Raw genomic sequence first — 26,368 nt, forward strand, 5'->3', positions numbered from 1 at the left:
GAGAAAGATGCACACCAACACAAATACTTCACGGCCAAGTCTCCCTGAATCCAAAGCTAGAACCAGCATGTTCCCAAATAGAAGGCTGAAGCCCACTGAAACGTCCCAGCAGGCTGCTGGGTTTGCACTACAAGGTCCGGTAAATTTCATGTAATTACAGATGCCTGCTGAAGGAGTCCTGTGGTCTCTACAGGCTGTTAAGACCTTAGTTATAGCCAGAGAGAGAGAGAGAAGGTGGGGTTCAACCCCCCAACCAGTGCCAGGAGCTAGGCACTTCCTGCAGAACATGGACAGTTAGAAAAAGCCAGCTGTGCAGAGTAGAATCTAAAAACTCATAGATTTAGATAAAATAGTGTCGTGTTTTTTCTTTTTTTTCCTTTTCAGAAGTATAGAAGAAAGAAAAAGGCAAATCCTAGAAAAAGGCAGCTAGCCTTTTAGGAAATGTCAAAATCTGCTCCACTGTACAGGGTCATTTTTCTAGGAGCAATACATACGACAAGTCATGGATTTGAATTGAGTTAATCATGGTGGTGTTCAGAATGACCCCAAAACATGCCCCGAATTCTGACTCCCAGGAACTAGCTCAGAAGTTCTGATTCAGAGCATCCAGATTAATTCATGGGTCTGGTCATCTGTTTTGTTTGTTTGTTTGTTTTGTTTCACTATGTGACATGCAGCATCTCAGTACTTAGACCAGCCATAGAACCCACGCCCCCTGCCATGGAGGCAGCTAGTCTTAACCACTGGATTGCCAGGGAGGTCCCTGGGTAATGGGTGTTTTACCATCCACAGAATTATTAGGAGCCTTGAAAGAGGTGGTCATCTTAAAATTCTCTGTGAACTGCAAAGTGCCACATTAATATTAATATTTAACTAATATGGTGTGGACAGTGTTCCTTGAATTTGTTAGCTACTGTGCTAAGAACTCTTAGAGAAATACAGGAAGTCTGCTGTAGTGGCATAGTTTGCACAGTTGATCATTTTCTACTATGAGTGTTTACTAAGAAAACTCTCCTCTCAAGAAAATGAATTCCTTAAGCAAAAATTTGTGAGCCACATCTCTCTCTCAAAGTAGTAGTTGTGTTGTTCCTGATTTAACTCACAAATAACACATGAACATCAAGACTTAATTCCAGATTTTTTCCAAGGGGGAAGGGGTTTCGGTTTTTCTGATTCTTTATTTTAATCACAGGTTTATTTGGGGGTGGGATGGCTAGAATTAAGGCTAATTTGATGACGTTGCTTCCTCTTTAAATTGGACGGCAGGGAATGAAAATCATTAGGGGACACTTGCATTGTATTTGGTTGAAAGGGTTTTCCTTAATATGTGTGCCTTACTCACAGAACACATTCTTAGAATGACTTAATAGTGCATAGTTGACATACCTCACACACAGCGGAGGCCTGAATGAGCGAACTGTGGGATGAATGAATAGTGAAAACTAAGTAAAAAGAAATACTAAAAACATCCCACCAGTATTCAAAATTTGGACTATGTTTCATTTGTAGTTACTACTTAAAAATGGAATCTAATTAAGCAGACATTTCTTTTTCACTTATAAAAGTGCTTTCACAAAAAATCCTGGAGCTGGGAAATAGCTTAGAAAAACTAGTCTAGTGTTTTTCAAATTGTGTTTCCTAGAGTTGTAAAGCAATGTTACTTTACCTTGGTTAATATATGAATCACTTGGGAGGTTTTTTTTTTAATTACACTAATGCCCCATTCTCAAACAATCCAATTCAGATCATATGAGTTGACTCTGGGCATACGGTTTAAGTTTTCCAGGTGATTCTAATGTATAGCCAGGGGTGGGACCCACCATTCTAAGGGGTTCAACACTCCCAACATTTAGACTTGTGTTCTGATAAGTGCAAGTATACTCTCTGGAGACAACATGATGGAATATATTAAACTGGAAAAACTGGGATATGTTTGTGCCCAGTAGAGTTTACATTCATTTCAGAGAAAACACTAGACTTCTGAAAAGTTCAATAGCATTCTCTCTTGCCCTCTTTGTATAGGACCTTCTGCAGGTATACAAGGAACACATGGATGATTAAGGCCCAGTCTCTCTCTTAAAGATTTTATACTCTTGCCATCTGAAAACATGCCAAGGGTTTGCTTGTGGCAGAGGCACAGGGAAGGAATGAGAAAAACAAGTATAAATATAACTTTAATAAAAGGCAGGTGTGTTATGGATGACACAGGAAGGATTGAATCATGGACGAAATACAGCTTTCAGCATTTGCTCTACTTTCTCATCTCTTCTTTCCCCAGCCTAACTGACCGAATTGAGCAGTTCTGATATGCACAGTCAGGGAACACAGTCTGCTTTGGGGCAGTGCAGGAATAAAAAGGAAAAACAATACAGGTGCCATGTTCTTTCTTTCCTCTACTTGGTGTGTGCTGTGCTTAGTTGCTCGGTCGTGTCCAACTCTTTGTGAACCCGTGAACTGTAGCCCACCAGGATCCTCTGTCCATGGGGATTCTCCAGGCAAGAATACTGCAGTGGGTTGCCAATGCCCTCCTCCAGGGGATCTTCCCAACCCAGGTACGGAACCCAGGTCTCCTGCACTGCAGGAGGATTCTTTACCATCTCAGCCACCAGGGAAGCCCACTTGGTACAAGGAAGGATATTTCCTAGAGCCTGCCACCAGGCAGGAAGTTCTTCTGGTGGAGAAAGCATGGGTGCCAAGGGTCCATTTCAGGATGGCTTCTAGATGTCTCACACATTTCTTTGTCAAAGGAAAGACAGAGAAAAGCTCCTGCCTGACTTGATTTGCTTTTGTGCTTCTCCAGGTCAAAGATTGTTAATAGTCCCAGTTTTGTTTATCTCCTGACATGAATAATGAGCAAAGCTAAGTGGAAGAGAGAGGGAGAGAGAGAGGGAAAGGAGGGAGGGATGAACGAAGGGATAAAGGGAAGAGAAGAAAGGGAGAGAGAAAAAAAGAGTTAAAAGTTTCCATTGTCTTCAGCTCCTCATATTCGTCTTAACTCAGAATTTTTGGAATTTCATTATTCTCTTCCTAAACATGGTCACCTGGCAAAAGAATTTTCAAGGTGTGATTAGACATAAGTTCATGTAATTTCCCACTGACTCTGTCCAGTGCATTCTCATTACAGTTCCAATCATTGATAGATACCAATTAAATAAGCCATGAAACACATCTTGGGCATGAGTGCTTTCTGTGATCTATCATCTTACTTCAGTAGACTATTTATTTAGCACAAGAGAAATTCGAAGAATCAGGTTTTTTTAAATGAATAAATACACAAGTTTATTACCATGTGAGTTTAGAATCCAGCATAGTGAATTAATGCAACAGAGAAAAAATGTTCTAGGGAAACCCAAAGAATCAGATGTTTTAAATGAAGTAGTACTCATGCCTGGGTAGAAGAATCAGGAAGACAAGAAATGCCCAGCTAGTTGATGAGATTTGATGAGATGGCCCTTAAAGGCTGGGCAGGAGTTCAACATGTAGGCAATCATAAGAAACTTGAGTAAGAAAAATGTACAATTTTGTTTAGACAGTTCTGGAGTTTAAGGTATTGGTAGTAAAGCAGTGGAAATTTAGAATGGAAAAATGAGTCGGGTAGCATTCCATTTGTGGTGGCCTTCCAATGCTGTTAGAATATTTCTGCTTAGGTTGGTCAATAGTCCTGAACCACTGAGATTTTTTGGGTTTTTTTTTTTTTTTGAGCATAGAATTTATATAATTAAACTTGTGCTCTATTAAAATTAATTGGGCAACACAATGGAGAATAGATTGGGGCCAATAAGAAAAACATTAGGAGCAGAAGAATATACAAAAGATTATTGTACGAGTCCAAAAAAAGAGACATTTGTATTAGAAAAATGGGTTTTGGTGGTAAGAAAAGGAAACAAAATGTGACCTTTAAAAATTAAAAAATAGATAATAACTAACCAAGAATGGATTTTCTATATTTATAAAATAAGCACTGACTTGATGATTTAAAGTAATCATACATATGGGAAATAATAGTTTTTGTTTTGCCTGTTTAAATTTCTGCTGGACCTGTTTAGTGTTACTAGTAATCTTGGCAATGGCAACCCACTCCAGTACTCTTGCCTAGGAAATCTCACGGACGGAGGAGTCTGGTAGGCTACAGTTCATGGGGTGGCAAAGAGTCGGACACTACTGAGCGACTTCACTTTCACTTTTATCTTTCATGCATTGGAGAAGGAAAGTGTTTTTGCCTGGAGAATCCCAGGGACGGTGGAGCCTGGTAGGCTGCTGTCTATGGGGTCGCACAGAGTTGGACATGACTGATGTGATTTAGCAGCAAGAGCAGTAATCTTGGAGATGTGATCAATGAGTTTTGAAAATCAGGATGTTTTGGAATAATAGATGATGATACAGGAAAAGAATATTTAGAGATAAATGAATGCTTGATCTGCCTAATAGAAGTGTACCTAGTTAGAAATGAAAAGTTCAGTACCAATCAGAGGTATGAAGGATTTTCATTCTACTGATTGATCAGTTATTCTGACATCTAGTAGGAAGCCATGGAAGTTTGTAATTACTCTTGTTAAGAATTCTGTGGCACTATGAATCCATCCACTCCTGTTCAGATTCTACTATTATTTATTTGTGACATTTTGTGCTATCTTTTAGTTAGTGAGGCCTAACTCAACAGTTATTTTACCTTTCAGCACAGGCCCAGTAAGAGGGACTGTGAGGGTAACATCTGACCAGCCTCAGGGATATCTAAACCCATGCTACCTTCCATTGAGTCATTCAGCAGAAGTCTTGAGATTTGCTTATAGTTCAGTTTCTCTGCTTGTTGATGGTGAAATATGAATGTGGAGATGTTTAGAGATTAATACGGTGCAAATATACACATACAAAATACAGAGAAACAGGAAATAAGAAAAAGAATGTGAGACCAGAGGCGGGACAAATTCATTCTCTTTAAGTGAACTACAGGAAGCTTTATAAGTAAAGTGATGTTTCTCAAGGAAAGACTAATTGACAACCAATTCATTTCCTCTCTCTTTTCTGAGCTTCATCCTTCATTTCCTTTATTTTCTCAAATATTTATGGAGTACATAGAGAGTTGAAAGTTCTATGATAAGAGCTTTCGGCTCCAGTCAGACATGAATCTGCTGTCAAACAACTAAAAAGAATATTATCCCAAGTATGGATGCATCCAGTAGAAATTGTTAAGTGGCATAATGAAGTATACGATGAAGATAGAGAAAGCTTTGAGGAGTGGCTGAAAAACAGTCATCTTAATGTCTTTGCTGTGTTCATTGTCTTGAAAATTGCTCCTGTTTTTCTTCAGAAACATCCACAGTTATGCTGGGAAGCAAGGTGAAATCTGGTAACTGGGGTCCCGATCGAGGATAAAAGCTCTGGTTTGTCACAAGTCATTTAGAATTCACAGCCTGTGAAGAGGTATGCTGCTGCTGCTGCTGCTAAGTTGCTTCAGTTGTGTCTGACTCTGTGTGACCTCATAGATGGCACCCTCCAGGCTCCCCCATCCCTGGGATTCTTCAGGCAAGAACACTGGAGTGGGTTGCCATTTCCTTCTCCAATGCATGAAAGTGAAAAGTGAAAGTGAAGTCGCTCAGTCGTGTCCGACTCTTAGCGACCCCATGGACTGCAACCCACCAGGCTCCTCCGTCCATGGGATTTTCCAGGGAAGAGTACTGGAGTGGGGTGCCATCGCCTTCTCCGGTGAAGAGGTATACTCCCATGGAATTCAACTTGTGGTGTTTTGCTTCTGAGTGAGTTTCTGAAAATCACTTTCTGAAACCTCATTTGAAAGACCCTTTACAAACAACTTTGTGACTCTGCATGGTTTTCTAGGTAAAACTGTGAAGAGTGAACTTGGTTTGTGGGCACAGAAGTCTTACTCACATTGAAAAGCTACTGCACTTTGGGTTTTACCCTCTTGGTTTTAATCTTTTTCTCTCTCTCTCCAACCATTGAGTCTCAAAGCACATTCTTTATTTAATACAGTAGTGGATTGTGAGTCATTAACATCCCGCAGCAAGTTCTAGTCTTGACAGATAAGAGTCAGCCTTGTGCACAATAAATGTTAAACAAATGCTGCTTCATTTTTCTCTCATTCGCCTACACAATACCAACTTTGGTTGCCCAGGGACCCAATAATAAAACTGTGGCTTCAGAATTTAACGTCATTTCCAGGTTAGGTCCCATGACGTTGATATTGAAACCAAACTGTTTCTCTTTTTAAAGAATTTTGTTATCACTCCCAAGAAATCTTGGTGATTCATTTCCATTCTTGCCCCATTCTTGTGCCATTCAGCAAAATGGAGGTTGCTTCATCAGTTTTTGGTCTTCCTAGATTTCCCCCTCATTGGTGATTAATTACTGGCTTTCTGGTGACTTCTTAATCGTTTTTTTTTTTTTTTGTATTTTAAAATAGTCTTTATTTTCAGAATTCCCTAGTGTAAAATACAAACCCTAAATGGAACGTAAGTAATGGCAATTACTTTTCTCACCATTCAGCTTTACCTTTACTACCAAAGACACCGTTTGAAAATGTGTACAAATCATAAAGTTTAAAATTTCAAAATAAAACACAAGGCAATTAATTTCTTCAGTGAAAACATTAGCATTTAAAGGTTAAAGTCTCAGAAGAATGTGCTTATTCCTTAAAATTACTAACAAATTACCCATTTGTGTTAGCATGTGTTGTCTTTTTAAAGATGCTGCACATATATAGAGAGGTGGCCTTCGAATATTTAAACACAATATTTAAACACAATGGTTTAAGCCAACAAAACCGAAACACACTTTTATTGCTGGAAATACTGAAATCCACAGCTTCATGTATGAATTAATGCAACTTCTTGACAAATCACCTGTTAAATTTTAGCTGACAGCTTGTCATATATTAATTATAAATAATTGTAATATACGGCGATCATAATGCATGCAACACAAAAAAATAGGAAAGGTAATTAGAGTCTATCCTTTGTTTTCCTCCTCCACTTCTTGCTCACAAGAAAAAAAATGACCCAATGTTTCACTTGGGTTGGGATAGTGCCAGTGGTTAATGGAATGCCCCACTCTACTAAAGAATTTAATGGGAATATCCATTTGTCACAGTCGCATGCTGTAATCTCCAGTAGCAGAGCCAATGGAAAATAGCATCGTACCATAATGTCCTCTACACACAGCAGGTGAGGGTGAAATGCAAACTGAACAGTGAGGAGAGAGGGCCTGGCTTTTCTAGGCCCGTCTTTAGAGAAAGATGTGGAGTTTTTAAAGAGAACATTGCTGCCTGACAGAAACAGGAAATGCTGCCTTGGAGAAAAAGAAAGTTCATTTCCTTCATACGGAGAAAAGCTGGAATGTTTGCATAGCGTGTCTCAACATCTCTAACCACCTCTTTGTCTACTGGAAGCCCACCTGTTTGTAAAGAGACTTTAGACTTTAGGTAGTGAAATCAAAAAGATCAGGATTAGAGGCTCATTTTGATCAGCTCCTACTTCCGAGTTTGAGCTTTCAAATCTGAGGAATGGGAATAACAGCACCTAATCCTGCAGTGTTAATGGTCTATAGATTCTCCATGTAAGTCAAAAATAGTAGCATGGCGTCTGAGTTTTCTTCCTTTCTTCTTCACAGTTTAGGTAGAATTATAGTGTCGTCTGAATACTTTATATGTGTATATCTTGTGTTCTGAAACGAATAGAAATATTGTTTAGTTTAGGGACTGTGTTTTGTATATGGGGCTTCCTTGGTAGCTCAGTTGGTAAAGAATCTGCCTGCAATGCCAGAGACCCTGGTTTGATTCCTGCTGGTCAGGAAGGTCTGCTGGAGAAGGGATAGGCTACCCACTCCAGTATTCATGGACTTCCCTGGTGGCTATATTATCTTTCTCATGTGCCAGGTCTGTGTTTGATCAATAAATAAGCTACTGAGAAATGCCACATGAATTAAATTTGGAAAGCTCTCGCAAACAGTTTAACACTTGTAGAGATTAATATTTAAGTTATTTGAGGATTAAAACCATGAATTGTTATTCCATGTGTGCATTTAGCAGCAAATTAATGAAATATATTAGGCATAACTAGCACCTATAGAAAGAGGTCTCAAATACTCATTTCAGTGCCTTAGGAAAGGGTTTAGTATCTTCAGAACATGCCATTTGAACCTATGTCATATTTCTCCACTCTACCTGGATTTACTACAGATCACTGTAGTCTTCACAAAGGAAATATGACCAACAACAATGAATGCAGTTCCTTGGATAATAATTTATAATCAGAAGTAAAAACACAAAATTTTGAAGTAGAACAGTTGTTTCTAAGTTCTAGCTTGGCCACTCACTAGCTGTGTCAGATTGGCCAAATTACTTATACCCTTGGCTTCTGTTGCCTCAGTTACACAGTGGGGCTAATGATACTTACGTAACAGGGCAGTTGTTAAGATTGGAGGTTTTGAAACTTTTTCTTTTAATCACTAGCCACATGATGGGACCAAAAGTTTTACAAAACAATATTTAATAGAGATAATGCACTCTTCTTTCTTTCCTACTTTCATTTAAAAAATGTTTCATGACACACTAGATTCATGACCCAGAAAAGGTCATGATGTGCCTTTTGAAAAACAGTGGGATAGCATGATGTTTAGTACATAATACAAGTGATTACTGTTATTGTCCTTAAACATTATTTTCAGCCTTTTTAGGATGCTTCATGATGGATAAGAATAAAATCTTCCCAGTACTTCTAGGAATTAACTTCCTTGGATGGGGTCCAAAATAGACTCATACTCATCGTATGCTGAATTATGCACTAGAGGGGGTTGTGCTATAGCAAAGCTTCTGTGTGCTGTTCATCAAAGAATGTGAGAGCTAGAAAGGAACTAAGGAAATGTCTAGTGCCATTCCTTCATGGAAGTATTTATAGTTTTAAAATATTTTGTATTTATTGCTCACTGATAAGCTGAAAAGCTGGCTTCTTGGATCCAGAACTGGGCGGCAATTAGGAGTAGCTGAGGGGGTGGGGACACTGGACGATGCCATCTGGGGTTTTGTTCTCCTTCTGCCAACCAATAGTTGGGTCACCTTAAACTCTCTGGGACTCAGTTTCCTTACTTGTAAAATTAGGTGATTTTGGCAGATGATTAGTCCCCCTCTGATGCTTTTTGACCTCAAAGCTCCAAATGGTAAACTCTCTCCTATACTGTAGTAGTGGAGAAGGCAATGGCACCCCACTCCAGTACTCTTGCCTGGAAAATTCCATGGACAGAGGAGCCTGGTGGGCTGTAGTCTATGGGGTCACTAAGAGTCAGACACGACTGAGCGACTTCACTTTCACTTTTCACTTTCATGCATTGGAGAAGGAAATGGCAACCCACTCCAGTGTTCTTGCCTGGAGAATCCCAGGGAAGGGGGAGCCTGGTGGGCTGCCGTCTCTGGGGTCGCACAGAGTCGGACAGGACTGAAGCGACTTAGCAGCAGTAGCATACTGTAGTAGATGCCACAGGGAGCTATTTTGTTACAATCTTATCTGAATATGTTAATATGTGTTTATGGGGCTGCAGTCTTATTCCCAACATGACTTAGATGTACAGAGGAAGCTTAGCTCTTCTACTTGTGCATGCTCTCTCTCATATTACCCTGAGCAATACTCTTTTGTATAGGGTTGGCCAAAAAGTTTGTTTGGGTTTTTCTGTAAGATGTTACAGGGGAAACCCAAACGAACTTTTTGACCAACCCAATACAATAATAGCTCAGACTCTCTAGTCCCTTCCTTTCATTGCTACTTTTTTTCTCCAAGATGTTTGGTTGTAGTGGGACAGGAACATTGAGGACCTCACAGTGTCAAGGAAGTTGGGTCCTTGGGCTTGTGTCATTTACTTACACTGCCCTGTCTCCCCTGATTTCCTCATCCGCTTTCTTTTTGCTTGTTGCTCACCTTGGTAACCAGCATCACTGAGTTCTCTAGCCTATCTAACTTGCTATGAGTGGAATATATTAATACTATTTCTTCTTTGACAGCAATCAGACTTCCCAGCCAGGATCTCAAATAAGGTCAGAACTAGTCAGATCTTCTTAAATGAGGTAACTGGATATGTGTCTCTCCTTCAAAGACAACAGCAGAGGAAATACCAGGGTTCTGAAAAACTTTCTGTTTGTTCCTCTAACACCCAACTTTGCAAGAGGAAAGTGGGCCTCACTGGTTTTCAATGAGAAAGCCAAGTTTGAGTTTATACCTTCAATGAGAATCACCTGTGCAGAGGCTCCACTTTCTGAATTCATCCTTAGGGCATAAGGAGCAGGTGTTCAGCAAACCTGCTCAGCCTTTCAGTTCCTTGGTTTATCAGAAAGTTCTGGAGGCTTACTCAGGAATAGCTGTCTTCTTCATTCTGACTGTAAGGCTAACCATTTAAAAAAAGAACAAGGAATAGTCACGCTAGGATGATACTCCCCCTTGCCCCACAAATTGCTGGCAAACTGAACTTCATTTAGCAAGAAGCCTTTCAAAAATGTGTGATTTCTTTCTAGAGCACAAAGGGGGCAGATGATTACTGACCAATCCTTCAGTGGCTTTCAGGTGTACAACATACGAAGAGTGGGAACAAATGGCAGCTTGAGACAGCAGCTGAATCATTAGGCTGATTCAGTCTAAGGAGTTGGCTTACCTTTGGTCTTTCAAAGACTGCCTACAGCCTACAGGAATAAGTATTATGTGTATATGCTGCCTTGACCACACAGTGAGCAAGGCAGGTGACTGGAAACCTTGACTTTCCTTTAACCTTTCTGACCAAGTTTCTGTTAAAACTTTGGTAGGCCAGTTGCCAATGGTGGCTTCCAGACTTTTTGCGCTTGCTGGAGATCCTTGAGGAGTAAAGAAGGTAAAAAGATGCCTCTTTAGCTAAAAGTCCACACAGTGTGTTCTGTTGATGAAGCCTGTGTAGCCCCACAACTGAGCGCATGTCTAGGCAGAGGGTTATATGGTGTCCTTCAGACAAGCTGGGGAGTACTGCGTTATCAACATCATAAAAGCAAGTGACATGGAAGCAAACGAGTTACTCCACTAAGACTGATTCGATACTTCCCTTTCTTCCTCTCTGATTCCAAAGTGGATCCACCAAACATCCCTGAATGGAAGCTACAAAGGTAAACTGGGGTTGTAGGCACAAACCTTCTCATCACCGCCCGCGCCTTATATTGTTATCGCTGCTTTGAATGGGATGCGACCAGCATCTTTCCTCCCTTGTGCCAGGACCCAGAGCAGGAAGCACCGGGTGTGCAGCTCTTAGGAGATGAGTGAATTTGTTAGAGGGGGTCTTTTCTGGCCTGGTGGATGGATGCTGGGAAGTGACGTCACCCAGCCCCCTCCTCTGCAAGTGTGTGTGTGTGTGTGTGTGTGTGTATGTGTGTTGCGCGCCTCCTTCTCCCAGCTCTCCTGCCTCCTTCCTTCGCGGTCCAGCTCTCTGGCCCTTTCAGTGGGTCGGTCAGTGGTCCAGATTCAGGGATTCGCCAGTGGGCGCAGCGGGCTTGGCCCTCCCCTCACCCGGGCGCACCCATACTCACACTCTCGCGCTGGCAACGCGCACGCACAATCCCTCAGCGCTGGGGCACCGCGATTCCGTGGGATCCCCAGCATGTTACGAGGATTTTCGAAATCACCCAGACAAGGAAACAAAGAGAGGAGCTTTTCCAATCACTTTCCTGAGATTTTTTCATTTAATTTCCCCTCCAAACCACCTCGCCTTCAACCGTAGCCTTCAGATTCAAGCCAGGTCCGAGGACTGGGCTGGACTGGCCGTCCCCTCTCTTGGCCCTTGACTCCGCGTGGGCCGGTCTCCAGGCGTCGCCTCGCCGCCTCTCAACCCCCTCCCCCGCCGGCCTCAGTTTCTGGTTACCTCTCGAGTGCGCTTCACTTTTTTGGGGGGGAAGAAAAGAAGGACAGGGAGGCGTTGAGGGGGGCAGCCGAGTTGCTATTTGTGGCCAAAGAATCCTCTTTAAAAGAAGCAGCACCGGGAAGGAGGAAACAGGAGAGGCGGAGGGAGGAGAGGCTCCGCCGCCCCGGACCCCCCAGCCGCGAGCGGCGGAGTGTCGAGGAGCGGGAGGAGGAGGAGACTCACAGCGGCGGCGGCGGCCGGAGAGGCGAGCGCAGGGCGAGCAGGAGGAGCGGGAGGAGGAGAAACCGCCGCGGAAGCCGCGGGCTCAGAAGGGCCGGGAGGACGGCCCGGGAAGAGGAGGAGGAGGAGGCGGAGGAGGAGGAGGAGAAGAAGGGGGTAGGGGTGGAGGGAGGGCGGGGGGACGCGCTCCTCTGGATGCTGGATTTCGGGGTTTTGGACTCACTCGCAGACTCTCCTCCACTTCCTCGCTCTGGACTGGGCTGGCCGCGCGAGGACCGGGCGGAGGCGGCGGCGGCGGCAGTCACTGGGGGTGCTCCCGCGGCGGGGGCCGCAGCTGCGCGGGATTAAATCGGCCGCCCGGACTCCGGCGGCTGGGGCAGGCGCGGGCTGCGCGGCCGTGGCGGGGGGCGAAGGCGCTGGAGGAAAGTGCTGGTGGCGGCGCGAGAGGCGGTGGCGGCGGCTGCCTGGAGCCAACATGACCAGGTGAGTCCTCCGAGCTGACCCGGTCCGCCCCCCTAAGTCGTCTGGGGTCTGCGCTCGCCAGAGCCAGGCTCCCGCAGCCCGCGCTTCGGGGACCGGAGCTACACTCTCCCGCGTCTGCGAGCCCGGAGCCCCGGCACTGGAGCGAACAGTTTGCTCTTCTGAACCTCCTTGGGCAGAGGTCCTCCCCTGCACGGTTCGTTTCTCGCTTAAAACCTCAGACCTGGGAGAGTGGCAGTTCTAGAGAATGAGGGTGTTTGAGTCTGTATTTGTGCCATCCCCGCTTTCTCCTCCTGGGATGGGCGTAATATTGGGGAAATGGTGGAGCGGCGGGGCAATACGACCCTACCCAGAGATTCTGCCACTGCAATTTTTTTTTTTTTTTTTTTTTAAGAGGCAGTGAGTACTGTTTTAAGGAGGGCTGGTTTGGAGAGGGGGCGATTTCTTTTTCTTTCTTTCCTCTGAACTACTGGGGAGAAGGAGAAATAGAAGGAATGAAAGTCTACGCGGCTGCCAAAGAGGAGGGGGACTGTTTTGGAGACCTTTCCGTGGCAGGATCAAAGCTCGTAGTTCTGCTGTGGCGATCTGCCCTTCTTACATACTCATTCCATGGGGAAGGCAACTAGAATTTATAATGCAAAGTCCAAGTTGTAGGAAACAATTTGAAAAGAAAACCAAGAACAAACCAAACGTTCTTTGCTTTCCTATTTATTGTAGCTTTCACATTGGCATGTAAAAAACTTGAATCGTTCATGTGTGAGGTTGATTTTCTTTTAGAAGCATTAACAAATTAAGTCACTTTTCTTATGATTTCAAAAAAAAAAAAATCTTGGACACTGTGAGCTTGGTTTTCATTAACTGGGTGCTCCAGTATTGTTCCATTCGCCAAAACCTGGATGATCACAATTCATTTGTATTGTTTCCAGCTTGTCTGATGTCTCCTCTGTTTTCTAACAGTGATCCCCAGACCAGCTTACACTTTGTAGGATGCCTTAAACCTCCAGGAAGATTCCTGAGGGAGTCAGGAATTTTCTCTTAAACTTTTTTTCTCCCCCCTCTCTTTTTTTTTAACATGCCCACAGTCATAGTACCAGTGACTTAGAGCAGAGCACATACATTTTGAGCCTGTCAGAGACTAGTGACTGCTTGTGACTTGAGATAGATTCGCTGCTGGACTTCCAGAGCTTCAAACGTGGACCTTTCCTTTTGGTGTGTTCTTTCCAACCATACTGTAGCACACATATGGGGAGTTAGTCCAACCACTGATACTTCTAGCCATTTTGGCTATTCTATCTCTGTTTCAAAGTGTACACACTCACCACTCAACTTGAGTAAAACCAGGGTGATCTACCGCCAAGATTTGAAATATTCTGAGTTAAAGGAATATTTAAGTGATACCAACTTAAAGATTCTCATGTTGTTAATATGATGATATCCAGGACAAAGCTTATTAGATATTATAGGTATTTAGAAAACATTTTGTTATATGCCACAGATGGAGGTTACGTTATTAGCTTAGCAAAGAGAGAATACAATTTCAATGCTCAATGTCCGAATTCTTGAAACAGATCTCCAAAATGGACAATAGAAGGAAAATTTTCCTACCTCCCACCTCCCATAATTATATACTATACTTTGCTTTTCAATGGAGCTAGCAATTCTGTGACAGATTTCTTATATTCACCCTCATGCTATCAGCTATTATTGTACTTTCAAAGTGTGAAATTGACAAGCTGGTCAGTTCTATGAATTCAGCTGTCAGACTGTGTCCGGTTAAAAATTGCTAAAAGCTGTAAAAATGCCTGCCTAGAATTTTCTTTTTTAAAGGAAAGGCAGCTAGGGGATGAGGATTAAGTGGTGTTATTAATTGTAGATTTTTAAAAATAGGTGCACTCTAATCTAAGTTTTATCACTGGCTTTGTTTATAAAACACTGGTTTTGTTTGTTGGGAAGCACATTTATTTTAGATTTCTACTATTTTAAAAGTGGCATTCAATTTGTATCTATATTTCATTTTAAATAGTGAGCACTTTACATAGAAATAATCTGTTCTTAGAGCTCTCAGTAATACTAGTATAATAGAAATAAGATTCAAAGAGGAAAAGGGTCTCTCAAATATATTTTAATGTATGAGTAATATATTACTTTTGTAATGACATGCAAAGAGGTGAATGAATTAAATATTTTATTGTGGAGGTTATGTAACAAATTCTTCTTAGATCAGTGCAGTTGTAGTTGCTAAAGTAATGAAATGCAGCGCTGTATTTTAATATATATGTATTTCAGTGGATAATCATAAAAGCAAAACTGCTTAAAGTATTAAATACAATGATTTGATTTTCCTTTTACGATTGACATTCATTTATAGTCAGAATATCTCAAAGTCCAGAGCTAAGAATTGGAATCCCCTCATCTGCTGCTATTTGCTAAACCACTAGGGGCCTGTATAACTGTTCTTATATCCAGGAAATAGCCTGGTATGGCATAAGCAAACCCTTCCTAGAGAAACATTTAAAAAGAATCAGGTAGGCAGTCCCCTGTGTTTTTGTTTTGTCTTTTTAACCTATTAACTCATGCTCTGATGTTAGTCATAGACATTGATTGAAGGGTTTTTCAAGAATATTGTTTAGAGCATTACACTATGGTGGTGCAAGGATGACTTTTCACAGAGTGTGTGGAACATTGGAGAGGTATTTCTGCAAATTCATATGTGATCCTAGTTCTCAGTGTATGTCAAGGATAAACAAATAGGAACGTTAAGAAGTTTTCCTTATTGGACTGGAAAAAGATGTTATTTGCATAATGTAAGGTTAAAAGAGAAAGGAAGCAGAATTACTTTAAGGAATGTGTAGTCATAGATTGATGGTGTGATTAAACTGGCTTTGTAAGTGCTGTGCAAGTTGTGTGGAAGGAGAATCTGAGGCTGTGACTACAGTTTAGTCAGCACTTGAGGGACCTGCACCGGGGATGCACAGTACATTTTTAAGTGTCAGTTTCACAAATTTGAAATCGACCAGCTGTGGCAATCTTGATAGACATTAGGCAATAAGGTCAAGTATACTTACACTGTTCTTCTGTTGATTTTCAGTTTTTCAAACTGACAAGGGTGACTATTTGTAAAAGAGCACACTGTAAGTATTTGCATATTGAATATCCTTCAGACCAAACTTGATTTATCAAGTCATTGAGCATTTCTATTTTTAAAAGGATTCTATGGATAAATAAGAATTCATTAACACAATCACGTATTAAAAGTGCCATTTCAGGAGTGATGGATTTCTCAAGGTGATTTGGCTTAAAAATACCCTTTCAGTGTGTATTTGTGGGTAGTCGGAGAGTTGAAGTATGTATATGCTCTAATTTATGATTCTGAGAGCATCAAACTTTTAGGCTCACATCTTTGAATATACTTTTAATCTTTGATCATGGGTGCCCTTTTCCCAAAGTTTCTGGTCATCACGAAAATAAACTTTACCTTGAATGTAATATATTCAACTTAGAAGCCACAAAGTACACTTTTAGGATTCATTTTATAAGCATGAATATATGAAATGCTAAATAGAAAGATATAATTATTCAGTTTTCCAGAGTTTTCAGAGACTATTTTTTTTTCCTGTTTTCTTAAAGGGCCAGTAGTTTTTGATTGAAAAGATTAGTTTGAGTAAATGAGTTATATTTTAAGTGAGGCCTACTCAGTGTGTTTTTGCCTTATGGAGTTATTTTTCAGTTCTTTGTACTGTTTGATTTCTTGGAAAAATCTTTAAAGAAAGCTACTTACTTGTGATGGCATAAAGACAACTTGCAGCTACAAGCAAAATCAGCATTTGAAGAATTTTTACATTATCAATGATTTGCAAAGAGAAGAGTTGTTTTTTCCGTGAGCTACAAGATTGAGGATTCCTATATAACACATCAACAGAAGAAACCTGAGAATGTGGAGGAAGATTACTTAGGAGGGAATTATCAGTAAATTTCATTGCAACAAACATCCCTTGTTTAAGCTTCCATAATATCATGGCACAGTGACATTTCCACCAAAGGATAGGTTTGTGTGGGGATATGTTTTCTGTATGGATAATTTCATTTGCTTCTAATTAGTAGCTGGTAACACTTATTAAAATGTCATGTGTGGCTTGCCTTTGTTTTGACAATTTATAGTGTTCAAATTCTCCCACCCCTAATTTAAAAATAAAAAAGTGTTTCCAGCTCTCCACAGTCAAGCCCCTAAGAAAGATAGCTAAAAGAATAAGTGGTCTGTGCCTGCTGATTGTTCATTATATGAAATTGTAGCCTCAGATGTAAAAGTTTACTGTTTTCTTTACGTCATAAGTCTTGGGAGGTTAAAGAGCAAACGCTTATACATTATAGAGGTCTCTGACCTAATATAACCTAAATAATAGAGTCATGACAGTGGTGCATGACTGAAACATTAATGAAATAGAATTCTTGAAAGACGTAACTCACAAAATTACATTTCAGGCCTATGCCCCTCATTTTCCCTTTAATAAATCACCCATTTGCTTTTATGTAATCAGCAGTTTGCAGTTTCTTAACATTTATAAGATATTCTTAAGACAGACATTAAGGTAATTTAAATATTGTGTCTGGTTATACTGTCAACTTGTTGGGAAGAAAGAATAACTGAAATAGTCTGCTATGTCCTGCCTCCTTCCTCTGAAACTAATACATTTGATATCTTTCTGTTCATTGTTTTCTGTTTGATGCTGACATCTTTAATAGGGTCATATCAATACTTGTCAGTTACTCTATAACTCTTTAAAAATTACAAGAAACAAAGAGCAAAACAGAACTTTTTCTTGGCTTTTCGACCTCTGCTGCCCCCTAAATCAAATCCATATATGTCATAGATCAGTAAATTAAATGAAAGAGATGCCAATTTAGAAAGCTAAGATGGCTGATTCTGTCTGTGAGGCAGCAGATCAGGTGCACCCATGCACAGACAGTATTGAGACCACTTGAATAGTCCTTGTGGTTCCTGCCTGCAGCAAGCAAGTTCAGCTCTCCTTTGCAAATAGCCACTCTTAGGTGGCAGGCTCCCCTTTGGCTTCTTCGGCATTTATAACGAAATATAAGAGCAAAAGCAGCTGTCTGAAGCTGGGTTTTCTCCTAGTTCTTTGAATTCACTGCCCAGAAGCAGGACTTAACTTTGACATTCAGATAACAATGTCAGGAGCCTTGTGACCTTTACCATTTTGCTATTTACTGGGTTTAACCATTGTAACTGTCAGTGTCATGAGATTGATTGAATTTATAAATTCTTAATTGTCTTTTTCCACAGTCCTCAAGCTATATTCCTTAATGTAGCAGTAGCTAACTAAATTGAGATTTGTGAATTGCATTTAGAAAATTGTGTTTCTCAGTATTGCTTCGGGATTAGGGGCAAGTGTGCTTTCAGATCTATGAAATGGTCATCTTTAATCATCCGGTCCCAGGTAACAAGTGACTTCTTTTTTAAGCTTCAGTAAGCGGATTCCTTTTATTAACAAAAAGGTTGATATTAATACTGATTTTATTAATAATTGAAAAACAGTTATCATTTAATCTTGTTTAAGCATGTAGGTGTATAGTGTATATAAATATAATGCTAAAGGTTGCAAAATCTGGACCAGCTTCTTTTTTTTTTTTTGACTACGGTAAAAAAAACATAAATTTGATGCAAGAAAAACTAAATATATACCTTAGTTTTGTCACTTATTTTCTGTGGAATCTTAGCAGAAATTACATAACATTTAGGGTCTTGTTTCACCGTCATAACATGGAGAAAACAGCCATAGATGTGATGAAGATACAAGTAGATAAGAATTTGTCTTATTTTGTATTTTAAATTAAAAAAATTCCTGGATGCAGGAGTGATGTAATGGACATGCTGTATTCTATGACGCGATTTTGTATGATAGTGTTCTGCTATCTTTATCTACTATAAATTATTGCTTCCTGGTTTAAAAATGAAGACTTGGATATGAGTCGTGTACACTCTGTTGTGTACATGGTATAATTACTACAGATTCTGGAATTACCTTTTCCTGTCCAGCACCGTTTTTGAAGTCTGTACACATCAGTATGCCATAGTACGCTGTTTATCTCAGAAAGCTTTTAAAGGAAAAGCTAGAAATGATTTTACCTGCAACGTACAAAGAGAGAATTTTGCTTAAAAGTGAAAAATATCTTAATAGATTCTTCATATTTGATGTCGAGCTAAGTCTTGAGGAAGAAATGTTTAGAAAAGCCTTTAATTAAAACACCGCACCGAAAGAATTGCCTTTTTTTTTTTTTAATGGTGGTGCATCTTAGAAAGCCCCTTAGCTCTTTGCCCAGCGCAGCTGTCCTTCCATGAAAGATCAGGTTTCAAGAGCAATGATGGATGGTGGGTGCCTGTAGCCAGTTGTGGGGTTTGCTCCGAGGTCAAATGTATTGATGGAGGATAGGAATTTACTGCCTTCTGTCTGTCCCTAAGATCCGCCAGTACAATTTAAATTAGACTAGACACATAAAATGCTGATCCAGTGTTCCATTATAGGCCCAAAAGACATTTGTTTGCAAAATTAAAAAAATTTTTTTTTCCTCCAGTCTCCTTCCACCCTAACTGAAAGGACATATCATGCTTGAGCTAATGGTTTCTTATTGCACAAGTAGACCCCAGCCTTCCTGCAAACACATATTTGAACTGCTTGTACTAGTAACTTAATTAACATACTGTTAAAGGATTTTAAGAGAGAAAATATGGCTATTCATTTTGACTTTTCTGGTTGAAATAATTCAGTGGGTGATTTTTAGATACTTGGTTTTATATCCTTATTTATAAATTCTGTTGTATATCTTAATTTAAATGGAGTAGTAGGCTAATTGGTAATAATAGTAATAATCTACTGGAAATGTCTTAAGTTTTCTAAATTCACTTAATGGCTAACTAATGATTTTCACATTTTTTGGGGGGAAAAAGAAGGGAGTTATAATATTTTACTAGAGGGATGCATTTTGGGGAGCATCTTCCATTGGAAATATCTCATGGATGGAGGGTGTCTCTGAGTCCTTTTTTTGATCCTCACTTTCTTCATCAGCATTGCTTTCCCTTGTATGCTTTGGCCTCTGTGTCCCATCTCCATTCTAAACTCTTACTGTTTTATCCATAGCCCTCTTCAGATCACTGTCTATACTGTCTCATGAGCTATTCCTATCTACTTCTCATAGAAGCAATAATTTCTGCATAGATGACTCTGAAAATAAAATTGATAACTTCTCTCTGGGGTTCCAGATCTGAATTTTTTTTTTTTAATATGCTTGTTAGATAGTTGAGAAGTAGAAAGCTCTCCTTTGTCCCACATTCTATATTTTATAAACCTAAAATATAATCTTTCATCCATACTTTTTTCTTGGTACCTTATTTTCTCTTTTCTCCTTTTCAGTTCTTCCTAAAAACTTTTGCTTTCTGAAACTCAAGGCTTGCAACTCTGCATCCTCAAGTGCTGAATTCCCAGCATAGCAGTCAAAGCCCCTTGCAGTCTAATCCCAGCTTGTGTGTCCAGCCTCTGTTCTCCGCGGAACCTCAAGAGCTCTGACCTGCTGCCGTGTCAGAGCCCCTGCCCGCAGGCACCTTTTTGGTTCTACCAGTGCTGTTCTTAGAATCCCCTTTCTCTCCTCGCCAGCTGTCCTAACTTGGAGCTGTTGAAATCCTCCTAATTATTCTCTCATTTCCGATTCTCAACTTAAGTGCTACATGTTCTTTGCTTTGAATTTATTTTGAGTTGAATTTAATTGAAATCATGACATTGGAGAATAATTATTCAGTTGAAACCTATGATGATGCTCAGGACATTGAGATAGGTGGAAAACTAATTTCTTTTTATTTTCTTTCTTTATAAAGTACAATAATAGTGATTGGTATATAAAGTTGTAATTGTGATGGTTGCTAAAATTTACTGAGCACTTACATGTGCCAGGCATTCAGCATAGCACTTTATTTTCACTGTCATGTTTAATGTCTAAAACAACACTAAGTCAAATGCTTTTATTATCATCAGTTATTCAAGAGGAGATTCCCAGGTGGCGCTGGTGGTAAAGAACCTGCCTGCCAATGCAGGAGAGCTAAGAGAGGTGGGTTTGATCCCTGGGCCAGGATGATCCCCTGGAGGAGGAAAGGGCAACCCACTCCAGTATTCTTGCCTGGAAAATCCCATGGACAGAGGAGTCTGGCGGGCTGCACAGTCTATGGGATCATAAGGAGCTGGACATGACTGAAGTGACTTAGCAGGCACGTTGGAGAGACAGCCTGAGAGGTTAAGTATTTGCCCCAGGTTGCATAGCTAGATGTAACTTAAAGCCAAGATTTTAAGTTATGATCCCAACTATTATCCACTCCACTCTTAAACCCTCAATATATTCTTGTGAATGATATGATTTTTTTTTTTTAAACTACTTCATATATACCAGGCACATAGGTGCAATAACATGGTGCTTTCTTAACCAAATTCAGGAAGAATCTTAAACATTATGTAGGTTTTCCCATTATTGTTTCTGGAGAGTCTCTGTGTGTCTTTCTCTGCTTGGGACTGAATTTTTTTTGAACTTAAACTGTTTGGTTTGGACTGGTTAATTTTCTTTTTTTTGCAGTTGCCTTTCAGCTCTAAAATTATATGCTTTCAGGCCAGTCACACAACTTCCTGAGCTCTTGGGTTAGTCCTGGAGTAGAAGTGGTTAAATAAAATATTTCCACCAAGAATAGTTTTTTTTTTTTTTTAAATCACAAAGGCTTGCATTTTCATAGCTGCCCAACAGGTAGGGAATCAAAAGCATTTTTACAAAGAGAACTATAGATTGAGCAGAGATATCTGATGAACAGCCTCCTGTCAAAGAAATGAAATTATGCCAAGTGACTGATATGTATGTGTTCTGTTTACTGGCAGCCTACCCTGCCAACTGTATCTGGGAAATTTTGCCAGTTATTATACTATCTTCTAAAATATTCTTTTTGCAACTCACCTGTTAATTTCATGTTCAGTAATGGATGAGTTTATAACATTTTTCTCATTTAACCCATCTTTATAAAAATTTAGCTTTTTTGGTGGGAGGGGGATCAGGCAACAGATAACCTATCTCTGGTTAATTATGGTCTTATAAATAATAATACAAGACAGGATGTTTGATTTGTTTGATGGTTTGGAAAATTATTTTCTTCTCTGACAACAAGGTACCCTGAAGTTTTAAATCAGACATAGCACATAAAGTTACATGAAAAATGCTTTGGTCATTTATGGCTCTTACAGTATGTCGACAATGAAGAGTCTTCTTTGCCCAGGTTTCTGAAATGCCCAGGTCTCTCACATGTGTGCACTGTCCTATTTAGTCATGTTTTCCTGTGGGTTAATCTATGAACATAACCTGTTAGGAGCCTGGAGCTGTGTGGACTGTGTAGTGAAGGTTTGAGGACTGTGTAGTGAAGGTTCTTCCATAATAAGGCTCATAATCAATGTTTTTTGATGCTAATAGTTATAAATGAAGAGTGAGAAGTTCAATAAATATTGTTAAAAATATCCAGGTACTATTTAAGAAATCGTTGGCTAAGTGCAATTGAATTGAATCTGAATTTTACTTTTGCCTAGACTCACCTTGAATCTGATCTCTTTTTATCAAAAAAAAACTAGGAGATATACTATTTAAATCTTGATTTTAAATTTATCATTTAAAACTTGTTTTCTCTAAATAAGCTCTTGTTACTCCAGTATGCCAAAATAACTATTAACTTTCTTTCAGATAAATTATTCACTACCTTTTAATATGTTAGCTGGTGTCTGTTGGCAAGGCCTTCATCCTCTTTTGCCTAGACTGCAACCTCTCTGTGTTTACTTGGGGTCTCAGTGTGGTTGCTTTGGTGCTCTGTAGCCAGCGTGTTCCTTAAGAAATTCACATCTGATTATGTCACCCTTCTCCTTCAGATACTCCAGTGGCTCTCCCTTCTGCTCTATGTAAAGCTTGAAATACTCAACAAAAGTCACTTGGCCCTTGATGTCCTTCTCCCTTCCTTGTCCCTTGCCACTTTGCCATTCTCATAATTGTTTTTTCTGTTTCCCTTTCCCTCACCCCAACACACTTGCAGTCCAGATACTAAAGTATTTGCTATTTGCCTGATGTGCTACTTTGATTCTTCTGTGTGTAATTCTGAGCATGCTTTCTCCCTTTCCTGGAAACTTCTTTCTGCTTCCATCTTTGCCTAATTCCTCTCTTCCTTCAGGGCTTAGCTGAGCTGAAAACTCTTCCAGGAAGTCTTCTCATCCTGACAAACCAGAATACCCTTTCTTTCAGCACTTAGAGATGCAAATGCCTTTTACATATGACATCTTTCATAATGCATTGTAATTGCTTGTTAATGGTCTGATTCATTACAAATTCCTCAAAGCCAAAGCCCAAATCCATTCCCCCATGGCATTTCTAACACCTACCCCATGGCCGCCTGACTCAGTGTCCTAGTAATATTGGCACATTGTTACTGAGTAATTTGTGAAAAAATTCACGTGCCTAGAAAAAGCAGAGGTTAGCTAGCTCATAGCCCAGATCTTACAACCCATATGTTTAATGTTTAACTTTACTATTTATGATTATATTGTCAGTTGCTTAAGTAATTAATTTTAGTTTACTTGAGCTAACTTCCACTTACCTAGCTCCCTACCAAACCAAGACAAAGCCAAATCTGTGTATACTGAGTGTATCTCCTCATATGCCACTAGACAAGACAAATCTGCCTTTACATCTGGCTGTGGTAGGAATTCCCAGATGCACTTAATTCTGACACATGGTCATTATTGAACCAAAAGCCATTGCCTGGCATGAGTGTAGCTTGTATTTGTTTTCTTTTTAAGGGGCCTCAATGAGGCTGCCAAATGTACAACAGGTGCCTTAGTTTTATACTTGCCAATCTGTTGTTATTCAAATGACCGCCCTAACAGAGACTAATGGTATCTAATAAAATTGATCTCAGTTCTGGCAAGCCCGGCTTGGACAGGCAGGAGCAGTAGGCACTGCAGTGTGGAAATATGCTGGTGCGGAACGCTCCCGGTGAAGCCGACATTTTTCAGAAGGTGACATATGTCTCACACGTAGGCCCCTGGTTTACGTTGAGCCATGGAAATTTTCCACTGCCCAGTATTATATGAACACTAGGATTTGCAACCTCTAATCTTATTTTAGATGGGTTCCCTGGGTGGCATGGGGACAGGACTAGCTGTGCCAGCTTATCAATGAATGTTTGTGCCATGTCTGTAAGGCACAGCCAGACAATCTTTTTAGGCCAAGCAGCTGGCTTGTATGATCGCTTGTATTTCCTGTCAGAAATTTCGCCTCATTGATTTCATAAGGCCCTGCTAAGACTTCAATATTAAACAAAGAGATCTGGGAGAGGAGTATGTCAGCTTGCAAACAGGAGCTGTTTGGACACTTGTATTTAAACACTGTATATGATTTTGTGGGGTTTTTTCCCTCATGCTTTAAAGGAAACTGGCCTAAGGAGAGCTTTGTCACCAAAGGAAGTGACTTCTTGGCAACTGGCCATCAGAAGAACTCAAAAGTCTGAGTGATAAGTGTTAGAAACAGGTCTCAAAGGGATATGAAATGCATTTTTTTTTCCTGTAAGGATCTTAGAAATCTCATTTTATACACTTACCTGCTCTCTCATTTTTGTGTTTATTCTTTAAAGGATCGTACATTTATCTTTCCTAAATGCAAGGCATTGTGGGAATGAAAGGATGAGCCAAATGCTGCCAGGTACAATTTGCACAGATAGGCAGAGATCCGAATTCTTAAGATTTTGGAAAATTAATTCTAGCATAATGTACATTTCTATTGGAGACTGAAAGGCGTAGCTACCCACTTCAGTATTCTTGCCTGGAGAATGGCAGTTGGACAGAGGAGCCTGGCAGGTTACAGTCCTTGGGATCAAAAAGAGTTAGACACGACTAACACTGTGTTGCCATGTGGAAAAAAGAGCTACTCAAGTTACCGTAACAGGAAAGCTTACAGGTTTCACTAAATAATACTAATAATCATTGCTAGAATAAGAGGAGGTGGTTAGAGCCTTGATTGCCTAACCATCCTTCACTTGGCTCCATAGTTAATTGAGCTCATCTAATTTCCTGTGATCCAGCATATAGAATAGTTCTTAGGTTAGGATTTGGCTATTATTGGACCATCTTTTTGTATTATTTATACCCCTCTTACTTGAAAAAGAATTTGTGGCAGCTATTAAATCATATGCTTCATTATCCTTAATAAATCACCTTGGTAGAGCAGACAATGGATTATTGTATAGATGGTTAGTTTCTATGAAAAATTAAAAAAAATATGCATCTTCTTAGCCTCCTTCTGAAGGATATTTTGTTTCAAAGCATTTAAAAAATGATAGAGTCCTTTAAGGAGTGTAACTACCCACGTAGTGATTATTGTTAGTAATGGGAAAAAACTATACTAAGTAAAAGTAGTATAGAGGTGAATAATATTTTTAAATTAGTGTTTTTAAAAGGCCAGCTACCATTTCTGTTTGTGTTGTTTTCACAGTCGTTTTCATCATTTGGAAGAAAAGATGCACATGATATCGTAGGATTTTATGGTAGTAACATTCTTTGCAACTAGAATTGAGAAAAATAATGAAATAAACAAATGAATAAAAGCTGGCATCCACAAACGTACATGAACGTGTTATCACTGATAGCCAAAGGGTACATAAATGATCTTCTAGATATTTTAAACATAGGACTCTATTTTTTCCTTTTGGATTTTTTTGGTACCAGAGTGACACATTACATTATGTTTTCATATCTTGCGATGAGAACTAAACACATTTTTGTCTGTAAAATGGACCACAGTAGCCTCTTTGTCATAAAGATAGCCATTTCTCAGAGAGTGAGTGGGAAATCTTCCAAGGGTGCAAGAAAGGATGTTAGTTTAAACTTTATGTTGAGGAGACTTCACTGTCCTAGCTAGCCTTTCCGCTTTGGTCTCCAGAACCCAAGTGAATTTGTAGTTAATGCTGTCCCTCATATACTGCAAGGAATGGGCTTCTCGCTGATGCGTTGCTGGTTCTCAGATGAAGGAAGGTTTTGCATCAGACAGCATCTGCTTTGATGAGGGACCTACTGCTTTTTGTCAAAAAAGACTCAAGGGAAGAACAAGAGACAGATCTTTATGCTATATATTTTTTAACTATAAGGAAACAAATCACCATCTTAATTAAAAGTAAGTATAATTAAAAACTTGGTTGTAGTAGCTGTGTTTCAAGTGGTCAATAGCAACATGTAGGTAGGATCTGTTGTATAGAATAGTATAGACAGAAAATTCTGTTGCACAAAGTTAGTTTGGACAGTACTGAGCTGCCTGATGGTTCTAAGACGTCATGTGATATTTTCAAGGGTACATATATAGTAGAGATAAGCCATTTGTATACTGAGAATACCCATTGATCTTACAAGCAAAGAATCTACTTGTCAGATGTAAGTGAAAGATACTGTGTCTCAGAAATAATCCTCAAGGGAAGTGAATTAATAGCCAATTCTGTGCTTTTTGTCTAATGACATATATGCATACCCTCTGATTTTTGTATTTGTTCAATATGGAGAAATACTCTTCTATGGAAGTCAAATATGGAAACAAATTCACTTTTATCAGTTCTGCCACATCACGTCTCAGGTTTCTTCAGTGAGTCTTTTCTGTTGTTTTCCAAGTGATTTTTGTCTGTCTGCAGCTATTTTTCACTGAAGGGCTGTAGGTGATCATACAATTAGCATTCAAACAG

General features: G+C 39.8%; 1 protein-coding gene across 3 annotated transcripts in view; it reads left to right on the forward strand.

Moving 5' to 3' along the window:
- Positions 1-10,283: 10,283 nt before the first annotated feature.
- PTPRD (protein tyrosine phosphatase receptor type D) overlaps positions 10,284-26,368 on the forward strand; it is a 566,636-nt gene continuing 550,551 nt past the window's right edge. Inside the window, exon 1 of one of the 3 annotated variants that reach the window (XM_055578085.1) lies at positions 10,284-11,125. The gene's annotated coding sequence lies outside the window, so the exon portion shown is untranslated. Of the gene's footprint in view, positions 11,126-12,314; positions 12,577-26,368 lie in introns of those variants that run through there. The other 2 variants (XR_008713534.1, XM_055578084.1) reach the window with 2 other exon arrangements.

This window comes from Bubalus kerabau, chromosome 4 (assembly GCF_029407905.1).
Source record: "Bubalus kerabau isolate K-KA32 ecotype Philippines breed swamp buffalo chromosome 4, PCC_UOA_SB_1v2, whole genome shotgun sequence".
In the NCBI taxonomy this organism is placed as follows: domain Eukaryota; kingdom Metazoa; phylum Chordata; class Mammalia; order Artiodactyla; family Bovidae; genus Bubalus; species Bubalus kerabau.